Source organism: Rutidosis leptorrhynchoides, chromosome 5 (genome assembly GCF_046630445.1).
Source record: "Rutidosis leptorrhynchoides isolate AG116_Rl617_1_P2 chromosome 5, CSIRO_AGI_Rlap_v1, whole genome shotgun sequence".
Classification (NCBI taxonomy): Eukaryota; Viridiplantae; Streptophyta; class Magnoliopsida; order Asterales; family Asteraceae; genus Rutidosis; species Rutidosis leptorrhynchoides.
The window spans coordinates 86,053,247-86,069,123 of NC_092337.1; the positions used below are offsets into that span (position 1 = coordinate 86,053,247).

The 15,877-nt window shown below is 30.2% G+C and overlaps 1 protein-coding gene across 1 annotated transcript in view; it reads right to left on the reverse strand.

Moving 5' to 3' along the window:
* Positions 1–839: 839 nt before the first annotated feature.
* LOC139846664 (uncharacterized) overlaps positions 840–15,877 on the reverse strand; it is an 88,277-nt gene continuing 73,239 nt past the window's right edge. Inside the window, exon 5 of the mRNA XM_071836150.1 lies at positions 840–849. The gene's annotated coding sequence lies outside the window, so the exon portion shown is untranslated. The remainder of the gene's footprint in view (positions 850–15,877) is intronic.

Sequence of the window (15,877 nt, forward strand, 5' to 3'; positions counted from 1 at the left end):
TAGTAGTTACCACTCGTGTCTTCACACGCACTTTCCGAAACCCTATATGACCGCTAATGTCATACCCCTATTCATTTAACCAAAGCATCAACCACCGAAATCTGAACTCCATCAAGAAACAACAATTGAGATCGTTCAAGTCCGAGAAGGGCTCGAGACAAACCATTGTCGCCAGAAGAGTTATACCAAACTTAGATGAAAACCTCACCAAACCCCGTGTGTAACCGCGTAATATTGAGAAACCGCACCTTGGAAGGGTGTGATCCATTTTGAGAAATCAAGAAAGGCTATATCCGCGATATTGAACCTTTTGAAACCTTGGGGGGGCATTGGAACCGCTTCCTACCGTTTAGAACTTCCGACTCAATTAAGTTTCCGTTTACCCTACATTTTTCGTGTGACAAACTTAGAAACGTGTCCTGCGGAACAGGAACGTGCAATCCTGCTAGGTACATCAACTATCGATGACAAACTACTCTTCATAAGAAAACCAGTTGAAACCGGGTGTAGAATCCCGACGATCCGAAATCGTGAAAATGTCCAAGGACGTATCCTCACTTACTTATAGCATTGTCAACAAAAGGTCTCGAGCAAGAGACATCGACTATTACTTCCAACTAAATTTCGGGACGAAATTTCTTTTAAGGTGTAGGTAATGTAACATCCCGCCTTTTTTCCGTTAAATTTATTTTTAACACCGTCTTTTTTTTTAATAATACCTTTCGTTATTTAAATTCGTAGTTTCCGTTGACTAACGTTCATAATAATTCCGTCATTTAATTATAACATCTCTCGTTAACTTGCGTTTTAAAAATATTCGATCGGTTAAATCCCGCACCCGCTTCTAAACTCGAGGGACTAAAATTGACACGGGGCAAACTAGTTGACTAGGTCAACTAGTCCACCCCAATCACCACCATTCAATCACCTCCATCTCTCTCTCTTTCTCTCTAGCAAGAACACACACACAAACACCCAATTCAATCATTCATCATCTAAATTCGATCTAGGAGGCTTACAACAAAACAAATTACATATTTGGAATCCTCTCTTCATCCTCTACAATTTGATACCAACTTCATCTCGTTTGGGTAACATTTCTAAAACTCTAGATTTCTCTAAATTCGTGTTTTCAACTTGAAATTGTGTTAGTTAGTGTCTATGGCTCGTGTCTAGCATGAATATATGATTTACTTGCTCGATTTGTTGTTTTGAGTAACTAGTTTGAACATTTGAAATGGGTTTGCTTAATCTTGCATTTTGGAAGATTAAATGTTGTTAGATTGTTAAAGTGCATGTTTTAAAAGTGTTACTAGTATCATTAGCTTCGTTTTGATGTGTAGGTTGATTAAGAAAACTTCAAAAACATGATTATTGATTTTGAGATGTTTGACTAGGGTTTGATAGTTCTTGACATGAATTTTTGGATGCTTGAATGCCATGAAATGTAAATTGTTAGTGTTTAGTAGTAATGTATGCTTCATTACCTTCAAAACGGCATATCACATGTGTGAATTGGATTCCCGAAACTTAAAATGCATTTGATGAACTTGAAACTTTGAAAATGGATTCTTAATGATCACTTGACGGAAAATCGGTTATTGAAATTGATGTTTTTGTTTGATGAAACGTGTTTAGTTGTCTTCCTTGTCAAATTACCTTTCCAACGATATATAGTATGCATTTTGGATGTTTTCGGTTCATAAAATATGTTAATTTGAGTTTTGGTTCGTGACTTGGACCATTTTTCTGCAAACTGCATGTTTCCCAGGTATTGCGCGCCGCGCATATACCCGCGCGCCGCGCAGAATTAGAAATCCCAGATGTTTGCCTTCGTGGTTAAGTTCTGACCAGGATTTACACTTGGGTGCGCGCCGCGCAACCCATTGCGCGCCGCGCATACTGCCCAGCTCATTTTGTCTTTGTTTTTCATGTCACAAAAATGTTTCCCGCTTTACTATAACCCCGTTTACCATGAAACTTGACTATTATGCTCGTATATGACTTCTCATCATGAGAAAATTGTCGGACACCCGACCCGACCCCGTTGACCTTGACTTTGACCAAGTTTGACTTTTAGTCAAACTTAACCAAACAATTATACGATCGTTCTAACATGCTTAGTTACTTGTATCGTGCATGAAACTTGACTAATTGATTCACATGCTACATAATCGAGTCGTAACGAGCCATAGGACTAATTGAACATCTTTGACCGTTTGTGTTTACCGTTATTGATACAACCTATATGTTTAGGTCAAGACTAGCTTTGTCTTTGCACACGTCTACTTGTTGAAGTACTTTATTAACTCTTGCACTCAAGGTGAGATCATAGTCCCACTTTTACTCTTTTTGAACTTATATTTGGGATGAGAAAACATAAACGATTCTTTTGAACTAAGTGAACACAAGAACGGGAAAACAAACATTCTACATACGAGTTTAGAACAAAAATCCTCAATTCGATTATCATTAGTTACACTTGCCGGGTGTAAGCGAGAATTTATGTTATATGGCCATATGGGTTGACAACCCTCATCTTTGACGGTTCGCTACCGTCTACGGATGAAATATATTTTCGAGAATCAGTGTTTGTTCTAGCACTATGGATGGGGTATACAATGGATGGAATGTTAAGCTTTGATAATTGGGTGCTCGTGAAACAAACTTTTGGAATGTATTACTATTATTTCTTTGATGCAAATCTTGTGGTTCACTTGTACTTACTTACTTAAACCTATGATTTCACCAACGTTTTCGTTGACAGATTTCTATGTTTTTCTCAGGTCTTGCACGATATGTGATACATGCTTCCGCTCATTATTTGATACTTGCATTGGATGTCGAGTATACATGCATTTCATGGAGCGTCTTATGACTTTACTTTAAACCGTGTCGCCTAGATTTCATTTGTACTTATAACCTTGTAACTTAACTTTTGGTTGAACAATTCTTTTAAACTTTGGAAACAATCTTTATGTTGAAATGAAGGCGACATATTTTGGTCAAACGTTGTCATAAAGACTTATGACCAGGTAATGGGACCCATGTAGACGACGCCGTCACTTGACGATTTGTCGGGGTCGCTACATTTGACACCTTTACCTTTAGTTCGTTCCGCCTTAGCCTTTGAAATAGTTTCCAAAGCTTCATCCGCTTTTGATGAACGAGTCGATCGACTTGTCTCGCTAGAATAGTTTGATCGTGCCTTTTTGGCCTTTTCTGTGACAACCCGGAAATTTCCAACCAAATTTAAACTTTAATCTTTATATGTTTCCGACACCGGAAATTTCCAACCAAATTTAAACTTTAATCTTTATATGTTTCCGACACGATAAGCAATATTTGTTAAGTTAAATTTCAAGAATTTTAAACTATGTTCATACATTCATTCAACCTCGACCAAGTTCCAAAGAATTCACGAACCATTAAACGAATATGATTATATATGTATATGTGTATATATATTATAACTTGAAACGTAAACAAAATATTAGATTAAATACTTTATATGATTGTATCTGTTTCAAAATGTTTATCAATGGAATTAGAAGATAAGATCAAATGATTGAATTATCAGATATATTGAATTATGATTACAAGTCTCTGTTGAAAGGCCTACGTTGATTTGAGAAATCTTTCCATTTTAACAATATTCGGAAAATGGTAAAGTGATTTATAAATAAGAACAAATTGTCAATCATTGAGAACTAGACAAAGGATAGTGGAAGATTGAATCTCATAAAGACTTGATTGATCTATTTAGTTTCAAACGTACAAAAACGTTTTCAGTTTAAAAAGAACTTTATTATTAAAACCTATATAACTTTTATAAATATCTTGAACCACTTTTGACAACTCATTACTTAACTAGTATGATAAAGATAACGATATTTATATTTTATTTTATTAAATATATATAACGATTTAAATTAATATTATATATATTTATACGCGTATTATACGTACATAGTTTTATACTTTTACTATACTTAAACTTTACTTTTATTTTATTTTTACTTTACTTTAACTTTAATAATTCACTTTAATAATTCATACTTTAATAATTCACTTTAATAATTCATACTTTAATAATTCACTTTAATAATTCATACTTTAATAATTCACTTTAATAATTCAAAAATCTATTATAAATAGAATTCAATAGGTTTCATTATTTCATAAAAACTTGAAAATATTTTTCTCTAAACTCTCTCAATCGATTTACATATATATATTTACTCCGTATTATTTCAAGATATTATTAGTATACATAAAATATTACGACAGAGTGCTGTCCGAGTGATTTCGAAATTGTTTTTCGAGTAGGATAGGATTAAGGAAATTATGGGTTATAGCTATGGAGGTGATTGAGTATGGTTCATGGGTATGCTCGTGAGGTCAATATAGTGTTTATCATTTTCGTTGCGTCTACGTACCTTTCCTGCAATATTGAATCTCAATATTGATACGTGAGTACTCATAATTTAAGTTTTACATACTAACAGTGTATCCCTGACTAGTGCTCGAGTATTTAGGATTATGCATGCTTGTACTTTTGATATTGCCCTTAGACAGGTTAGGTTGAATCTTGAATTAGTTACACTTGCGGTTGAGATTAGGTATAAGATATGCATGTCCTTGGAAAGCTAGCGAAAAATTAAGAAATTTTCCTTTAGATATCGAATGGTTTCGATGAACGGATTAGAAGTTATAATCAATTGAATTTTCGATATTTTTATTAAAAATGATTATTATTATCTTCGTTTTTATCGTCGTTCTAGTTTTGTCTTATTATTATCATTATTATTATCTTTATCAATAAAAGGGATTAATCATTAAAAACTGTTATTTTTTTTATTATTACTATCGTTATTATCGTTAAAGTTATAATTAGTATTATTATTATTATCCAATTATTATTATTATTATTATTATTATTATTATTATTATTATTATTATTATTATTATTAATATTAGTATTATTATTAGTATTATTATTAGTATTATTATTATATATATATCATTATTTAAAAATGGTTATTGTTATTGTTATTGTTATTATTATTATTACTATATTATCATTAAGATAATTATTAGTATTATCGTTAATAATGTTATAGTAACTATCATTATTAATATTAGTGTAATTAAAACAAGTATTTGTAACACCTAATTATTTTGATTACTATTATTATCATTATTATGAACACGATATAAAAGACGATTAAAAGCTATTAAACGAAACGATTAGGAAATAATGAGTAAGAGTATCATGATGAAATTAAAATATTATAAGATATTGATTTAGATAAAATTATCGTTCTTATTATTTTTATCATTACTATTATTATTAAAAGTATCGTTAGTATTAAAACTATCATTTTAACAAAAATTATCATTTTAATAGAAATGTCATTGTTACTATAAAATATCATTATTATTATTATTTTAAATAGAATTATTATTTTAAAGATAATATTAAAAATTATCGTAAATATTAAAGTTATCATAATTAGAATTATCGTTTTATCATAATGCCATCTTAGTAATTATAAATATTAATATTTTTATAATAATAATTATTATTACAAAATAATATAACTTTTACTTACTATCATTATAGATATTATTTTATTAAATAAATATGTGATACAAACATATTTTACTACGTGTAATAACTTACTTTAATAATACCTATCATATTATCTTTATGATATTAAATGAACCCTATAAATTTTATTACTTAATATATATAAAAGTATATTTTATTATATAAATTTAATATAAAATTTTATTTATTAATAAATAAATTATATTATTTACTCTAATAAATCTTTTAAAAATATTTAAAAATATAAAACGACGATATTTAAACTATATATTAATCATGTATAGATTTTTGGAAATTATTTTGAGTCAAATTTACTTTTGTTGACTTTTGCATATTAGTCTCGAGCATTAGGATTGTGGTACACTATGACTTGACCTAATTTGTTAGACAAATATTGACCAACACATAAATATATATAATTAATTTAGGTTCGTGAATCCGAGGCCAACCTTGCACTTGTTCAATAACGTTATATGTATTTTTACTACGAAATACAGTATGGTGAGTTTCATTTGCCTTTTTACTCTTTATATTTTTGGGACTGAGAATACATGCGCTTTTATAAATGTTTGACGAAATAGACACAAGTAATTGAAACTACATTCTATGGTTGAATTATCGAAATCGAATATGCCCCTTTTTATTAAAGTCTGGTAATCTAAGAATTAGGGAATAGACACCCTAATTGACGCGAATCCTAAAGATAGATCTATTGGGCCTAACAAACCCCATCCAGAGTACCGGATGCTTTAGTACTTCGAAATTTATATCATGTCCGAAGGAGGATCCCGGAATGATAGGGGATATTCTTATATGTATCTAGTTAATGTCGGTTACCAGGTGTTCGCCATATGAATGATTATTTTTGTCCCTATGCATGGGACGTATATTTATGAGAACTAGAAATGAAATTATTGTGGTCTACTAAAATGATGGAAATAAATTATTATGATAAACTAATGAACTCACCAACCGTTTGGTTGACACTTTAAAGCATGTTTATTCTCAGGTGTTAAAGAAATCTTCCGCTGTGCATTTGCTCATTTTAAAGATATTACTTGGAGTCTTTCATAGCATATTTCGAAGAACGTTGCATTCGAGTCATTGAGTTCATCAAAGATTATTATTAAATCAATTTATAGTTGGATAGTGGATATTATGAAATGGTATGCATGCCTATCAATTTTCGATGTAAAGAAAGTTTGTCTTTTAAAAACGAATGCAATGTTTGTAAAATGTATCATATAGAGGTCAAATACCTCGCAATGTAATCAACTATTGTGAATCGTTTATAATGTATATGAACGGGTCCTTTTAGTTGGTATCAGAGAGGTGGTCTTAGCGAACTAGGTCTGCATTAGTGTGTCTAACTGATAATTCGATAGGATGTATTAGTGAGTCTGGACTTCGACCGTGTCTGCATGTCAAAAGTTTCGCTTATCATTTTGTGTCGAAAATTAACTACTTATCATCCTCAGAAAATTACCTGCTTATCATTTTTAGTCTAAGACACATCTTGCTGCATTGATTGCATGAATAGTGTATAAACAAAAATTCATATCTTAGCATATCTGCTAAATCACATCTTATCGTACCTGTTACTTTAAACTTTGCCTGATATATCCCGCAAAGTCCTCCGTAATCTACGAAATCTTTTAATATATATATATATATATATATATATATATATATATATATATATATATATATATATATATATATATATATATATATATATATATATATATATATATATATATTCTATGTAATTAGAATACCATCCGTTAGCCAAAATCATTTCATATCGAAAAAAAAATCCTTTATCCAATCGTACGAAATGGAATTCGTCATCAGTTCAAGTCACTCAGATTCCGAAATGGAATCCCATTCAAGCTCCGAAAGCAGTGTGACCGAAATAGATCAACTAATTAGTCATCACCTATTCTGGATGAATTGGGGATGGGTTCGTAGCCTCCTCAATCATTGGAGAAAAGAAGAAGGTGATCCCTTCCATCCACCACATTGCCCTCTTGACGAAGAACCTGAAGCACTTACCGGCGAACCTGTCCGAACCACCATTTTTTCGCTCATTTCCAGAGTATCTCGTCACGATTATATATTACATCAAATTTTAGATTTTATTTATCCGCTCGTCTGAACCGACAATCACCCCGGTGTAATAGAAGAAGTCAACGAGCTTCGCGCTCGGGTAGTGGCTTTGGAGAATATGGTGCAGAGATTACAAACACCAGCAACAGCATCAGCAGCATAACCAGTACCACCATCATCAACGCCAACAGTACCATTACCACCTCCAACCACAACCGCATCGTAAACCTCAACTTCACAATCTGTCCCACGAGCATCAACGTCATACGTACCATAGATACCAAGGAGTACCAACAACAATAACTGACGAAGTATTAATTCATAACTTCATTGGAGAAACATTTCGCGGCGATTATGTAATCTCTAAAGTCTTAGAGATTATCTAATCTAGCCCTAACCATAAATCAGTTAAGCGAACTAAAATGATAGAAGGAAGAGTAGAAACCCTGACAAAAATGGTGTGTGATTAACAAGCTAAACTTGCTTTACCAACAGCATCAACAGTACCGTCAGCGTTACCAGCATCGTCAGTACAGTCAACATCCGAATCAACATCGATAACATCACAAACTCCGTCAGTTCAAGAATCACTGTGGACATCATTACGAATCAATAACGTGTATATTGTATCAACGAGTTATGAAGAATTAACTCATTCCCTCTGAAGAAATTATATGTATATTATATATATATATATATATATATATATATATATATATATATATATATATATATATATATATATATATATATTGAAATAAATCTTTCTGTGCTAAGCTATTGTGTGTGAATCTTAACTACTCGGTTAATTCATATTACAAATATGCAATAATATACGTCCTTCGGCCGCAACTTAACCAGCGTTAACTACAATCTCTGTCACAATTCAACAAATTCCAATTCATAATAAATCAAGCATATATTTGATTTTACACTTTCATCATCGATATACCCGAAACTTTTCAGATAACATCATTTGTAATTTGCGAAATTCACAAGAATTCCACGAACCGAACATCATACATCAACAAATAACGAAGTATTGATTCATAATTTCGATGTCATTAAAGAAATACTGCGTAAAAGTTATGTACTTTTTAAAGCCTTTAGGGAATATTCAATTCTAATTTCAACCGTAAAATGAGTTTAATTTAACATTAACTCATTAAATCTATGTTACATCTGAAGAAAATATACATATATATTTTCATAAAGACTGTAATAAAATTCTTTTGTACAAAATATTAATTGTGAAATTTTTTTTAACGGGTAGGTAATACCCGAGAAATATATATATTCACAATTAATATGTTACATTCTTCGAATCTGATTCAGCAAATCATCCATTATACTCCTTACTTTCACAACAATATACATTCTTTTATAGAAATCAAAACAACCATACTCATTCAAAATTTAATTACATATTCTGATTTTGAAATCTCAAAATTCAACTTGAGATATGACTAGAATCATCACTCTTAGATCCTTACATCTTTCACAAGCTATATTTTGACTTCAAAATTGTGTTAGAATATCAAATGTATGTTAACGATTATAATCTGTGTTCAAACCCTTCGAAAATTTCTGAAGACACTTCGAATGATGAGTAATCGAGATGATGATCCAACCACATGTTACCCACAGTTATGTACCTGAAAAACTCTTGAAACCAAAGTAAAAGTTTAAACAACGTATCCGCGTCAGATTCTTTGGCATTTATTAGCAAAAATAACTTTGCGACTCCTATTCAAAGTAGCCAGTTTTGTCACAGCTCCAGCAAATCAACTTCGACTTTTCAGTCAGACTAACCTTATTATAACCTTGAGATATACACCATCGTTACCAGGGAACCTTTTACATTCCACCACATTATTAGCAGATGTACCAACAACTTCATTACCCTTTGACTTTAGCCTCTCCAAAAAGTCATTATAATTATTCATTGAAACTCCATCATTTACTCATTCGCATCTTGTAATGAGAATTGCCATACGAATCATTGGAAATTAGCAATCAGTATTTTGAAATCTCGCAGCATGTCTACGCCAACAGTTATATGTGTATATATAACGTCTATCTTCTGGACTTAATTTGAATGTGAAGTTTCTGAAAAACACTCCGAACTACGAATTGGTTCTCCGAAAATGGAAAAAATGCTGATGAAGCAGCAAAAACTATAAACGACTTTAAACGGTAAAAGCTGGATGATAATGATGAAGTGTGCTGGCAAAGCGCAGAAAAAGAGAAGTTTTGGAACTGGAAAACGGATTGAACAAAGTAGGAAGGAGGCTGTGGACAAATTACAAAGACTGAACCTGACTTCAAAGGATCCAAATGATTCAGTACCTGCTGAAGTCATTAACGAATACCTTGCTCCTGACTCTAAACCCCTGCGGACAATATTCTTCATCATCCTCTGATATTAGAAATTCTAAAATATCATCATATCTTTCATTATAAATATCCTCCATATTTCTGAAGATATTTTCTTAATTTTTCTTATTTGAAATCATTTACCTCTTCGCGCTATCTGTATTACATCATAAATGAAACTAGTTTAGTTTCTAAATTCTGAAACATTCAAGTTTAAAATAGGAATATTTTGAAGTAGTGTTGGGAACTGAAGCATGAATTAGTATAATATAATGACACTTGATCAATGTGATTATATTACAGTAAGTCATGCTGAGTTTCTAAATAGAACGTGATGATTCACAGATCATAACATCATCATGTGCCATGTTATACGACTCTTGTATTCTATTTAACCTCTAAAATATCAAGAAAATATTTCTTGATGATTCGGCCTTTTCCAAGGTATTTTAGTAATTTGACAAGTCAAGATTGTGCCATCACAATTTCCTTCCTAGAACATTAACAATGTTCATTCCGAAATTCATATATGTGAATTCTGGACCATTACAAGCGGTGCTTAATAGCAAGAAGAAGAAACGAAAGGACAAAACTCCGAAATAGAAATTGGGGTATAAATTGCAGCAAATAAAAGAGAGCATTAACTGTGAATGATAATGATTATAGAAGACAGAAGCAGAGACTTTGAAATATAAGGGAACATATAAAGCCCAACGACAAACCAGAAATTATAAACCATATATATCGATGCATATAGCAATATAAAGACATGGGAGAACTAGAAACACTATAAACCCAAGAGTATAGTAGAAGTAAATAGATTCTTCCGGCGGTAGATGAAAAAGAAGAATGACCGATATGAAAGTTAGAAGTATATCGAGAATCAGAACTGGATGGAGCATATTGATGAATACTTTAAAATATGAGTTGAGGGGGAAAGAATAGAAGGTGATGAAATATGACTAGGAACTTAGAAATCAATAGATTTAACTCACACAATAGCAGAATAAGTGAATCAAACCCTCTAGTGAATAGGTTAAGTTTTTTTTTGATTAATTTAGTTAAACCACAACTAAATCAAGTGTGATTAGATCAACACCTAGAGCTATTATTCACCACCTGGGTGATTTGGACTGAGAGAGAATCGGAGGAGCTCACTAGATTTGAGTGTGTGTAACAAATGAGAGGCTTAACCTAAAATGAAGAACATAAGACTTTATATACCCCTGCTGTTGACTCACCCATACGATTCATTCATCACACGTGAGAGTTGGCTTCATCAGCCGTACGGGTGATCACTCACTCGTGTCTTCTCATTTAGATTGTAATTGTGACTTAGCTCAGCATCAACCGTGCATATGAGCCTGTCAGCCGTACTAGTGAGGCTTCACTCGTATGTCTGACTAAGTCTAACATAGTCAAACATCTAAATCTCGTTCCTGCAGTTCCTGTAACCACATACAAACACGGATAAGATAATAACGAGCAATCATGGTGGCCTGTAAACTGTTGTACCTGCAATGGACGTGGGTAGATGTCTAGGGACTTGCATAAAATGCATCAACAGAAGGTGTGAGTTGTAAGGAAACGAAGGAGGTGAATTTATAAGAAAATCTCTGACAGAACAATTAAAATGGACGATCGCATTTAAAGCAGATCCTAATTCCCTTGATTACCGGAGAGTCAAATCTTATTACGAAGATTTTCTTCAAATCCCTTAAAATCTGGGAATCAATCATATCTACGTCAAATGATAAGATGAATCTACACTTACTCATTTCACTCTTCTATGTTAGCTTCATTCGTACTCTTCATATAAATGGATTGTTTATCCAAATTATTCTCTGATGATAAAACTCTAATTTTCAGCCCGTATGCATCATGAAAACATACTTATTATCATTCACGACCTTTCCACTCAAATTTCAGGACGAAATTTCTTTAACGGGTAGGTACTGTGACATCCCGGAAATTTCCAACCAAATTTAAATTTTAATCTTTATATGTTTCCGACACCAGAAATTTCCAACCAAATTTAAACTTTAATCTTTATATGTTTCCGACACGATAAGCAATATTTGTTAAGTTAAATTTCAAGAATTTTAAACTATGTTCATACATTCATTCAACCTCGACCAAGATCCAACGATTCACGAACCATTAAACGAATATGATTATATATGTATATGTGTATATATATTATAACTTGAAACGTAAACAAAATATTAGATTAAATACTTTATATGATTGTTTCTGTTTTAAAATGTTTATCAATGGAATTAGAAGATAAGATCAAATGATTGAATTATCAGATATATTGAATTATGATTACAAGTCTCTGTTGAAAGGCCTACGTTGATTTGAGAAATCTTTCCATTTTAACAATATTCGGAAAATGGTAAAGTGATTTATAAATAAGAACAAATTGTCAATCATTGAGAACTAGACAAAGGATAGTGGAAGATTGAATCTCATAAAGACTCGATTGATCTATTTAGTTTCAAACGTACAAAAACGTTTTCAGTTTAAAAAGAACTTTATTATTAAAACCTATATAACTTTTATAAATATCTAGAATCACTTTTGACAACTCATTACTTAACTAGTATGATAAAGATAACGATATTTATATTTTATTTTATTAAATATATATAACGATTTAAATTAATATTATATATATTTATACGTGTATTATACGTACATAGTTTTATACTTTTACTATATTTAAACTTTACATTTACTTTATTTTTACTTTACTTTAACTTTAATAATTCACTTTAATAATTCATACTTTAATAATTCACTTTAATAATTCATACTTTAATAATTCACTTTAATAATTCATACTTTAATAATTCACTTTAATAATTCAAAAATCTATTATAAATAGAATTCAATAGGTTTCATTATTTCATAAAAACTTGAAAATATTTTTCTCTAAACTCTCTCAATCGATTTACATATATATATTTACTACGTATTATTTCAAGATATTATTAGTATACATAAAATATTACGACGGAGTGCTGTCCGAGTGATTTCGAAATTGTTTTTCGAGTAGGATAGGATTAAGGAAATTATGGGTTATAACTATGGAGGTGATTGAGTATGGTTCATGGGTATGCTCGTGAGGTCAATATAGTGTTTATCATTTTCGTTGCGTCTACGTACCTTTCCTGCAATATTGAATCTCAATATTGATACGTGAGTACTCATAATTTAACTTTTACATACTAACAGTGTATCCCTGACTAGTGCTCGAGTATTTAGGATTATGCATGCTTGTACTTTTGATATTACCCTTAGACAGGTTAGGTTGAATCTTGAATTAGTTACACTTGCGGTTGAGATAAGGTATAAGATATGCATGTCCTTGGAAAGCTAGCGAAAAATTAAGAACTTTTCCTTTAGATATCGAATGGTTTCGATGAACGGATTAGAAGTTATAATCAATTGAATTTTCGATATTTTTATTAAAAATGATTATTATAATCGTCGTTTTTATCGTCGTTCTAGTTTTATCTTATTATTATCATTATTATTATCTTTATCAATAAAAGGGATTAATCATTAAAAATTGTTATTTTTTTTTATTATTACTATCATTATTATCGTTAAAGTTATAATTAATATTATTATTATTATCCAATTATTATTATTATTATTATTATTATTATTATTATTATTATTATTATTATTATTATTATTATTATATATATATCATTATTTAAAAATGGTTATTGTTATTGTTATTATTATTATTACTATATTATCATTAAGATAATTATTAGTATTATCGTTAATAATGTTATAGTAACTATCATTATTAATATTAGTGTAATTAAAACAAGTATTTGTAACACCTAATTATTTTGATTACTATTATTATCATTATTATGAACACGATATAAAAGACGATTAAAAGCTATTAAACGAAACGATTAGGAAATAATGAGTAAGAGTATCATGATGAAATTAAAATATTATAAGATATTGATTTAGATAAAATTATCGTTCTTATTATTTTTATCATTACTATTATTATTAAAAGTATCGTTAGTATTAAAACTATCATTTTAACAAAAATTATCATTTTAATAGAAATGTCATTGTTACTATAAAATATCATTATTATTATTATTTTAAATAGAATTATTATTTTAAAGATAATATTAAAAATTATCGTAAATATTAAAGTTATCATAATTAGAATTATCGTTTTATCATAATGTCATCTTAGTAATTATAAATATTGATATTTTTATAATAATAATTATTATTACAAAATAATATAACTTTTACTTACTATCATTATAGATATTATTTTATCAAATAAATATGTGATACAAACATATTTTACTACGTGTAATAACTTACTTTAATAATACCTATCATATTACCTTTATGATATTAAATGAACCCTATAAATTTTATTAGTTAATATATATAAAAGTATATTTTATTATATAAATTTAATATAAAATTTTATTTATTAATAAATAAATTATATTATTTACTCTAATAAATCTTTTAAAAACATTTAAAAATATAAAACGACGATATTTAAACTATATATTAATCATGTATAGATTTTTGGAAATTATTTTGAGTCAAATTTACTTTTGTTGACTTTTGCATATTAGTCTCGAGCATTAGGATTGTTGTACACTATGACTTGACCTAATTTGTTAGACAAATATTGACCAACACATAAATATATATAATTAATTTAGGTTCGTGAATCCGAGGCCAACCTTGCACTTGTTCAATGACGTTATATGTATTTTTACTACGAAATACAGTATGGTGAGTTTCATTTGCCTTTTTACCCTTTATATTTTTGGGACTGAGAATACATGCGCTTTTATAAATGTTTGACGAAATAGACACAAGTAATTGAAACTACATTCTATGGTTGAATTATCGAAATCGAATATGCCCCTTTTTATTAAAGTCTGGTAATCTAAGAATTAGGGAACAGACACCCTAATTGACGCGAATCCTAAAGATAGATCTATTGGGCCTAACAAACCCCATCCAAAGTACCGGATGCTTTAGTACTTCGAAATTTATATCATGTCCGAAGGAGGATCCCGGAATGATAGGGGATATTCTTATATATATCTAGTTAATGTCGGTTACCAGGTGTTCGCCATATGAATGATTATTTTTGTCCCTATGCATGGGACGTATATTTATGAGAACTAGAAATGAAATTCTTGTGGTCTATTAAAATGGTGGAAATAAATTATTATGATAAACTAATGAACTCACCAACCGTTTGGTTGACACTTTAAAGTATGTTTATTCTCAGGGGTTAAAGAAATCTTCCGCTATGCATTTGCTCATTTTAAAGATATTACTTGGAGTCTTTCATAGCATATTTCGAAGAACGTTGCATTCGAGTCATTGAGTTCATCAAAGATTATTATTAAATCAATTTATAGTTGGATAGTGGATATTATGAAATGGTATGCATGCCTATCAATTTTCGATGTAAAGAAAGTTTGTCTTTTAAAAACGAATGCAATGTTTGTAAAATGTATCATATAGAGGTCAAATACCTCGCAATGTAATCAACTATTGTGAATCGTTTATAATGTATATGAACGGGTCCTTTCATTTTCACGGCCCATAGGTCTCAGAAAAGGATCGTCTTTAAAAAGATCATTTTGTTGAGAAAGAGGAATGTCATTCACATCCTCATCGGCATCCAAAGAAACATGTCCACCCGACCCCGATAACACTTTGACTTGTTACACAATACACGCCAAGCAT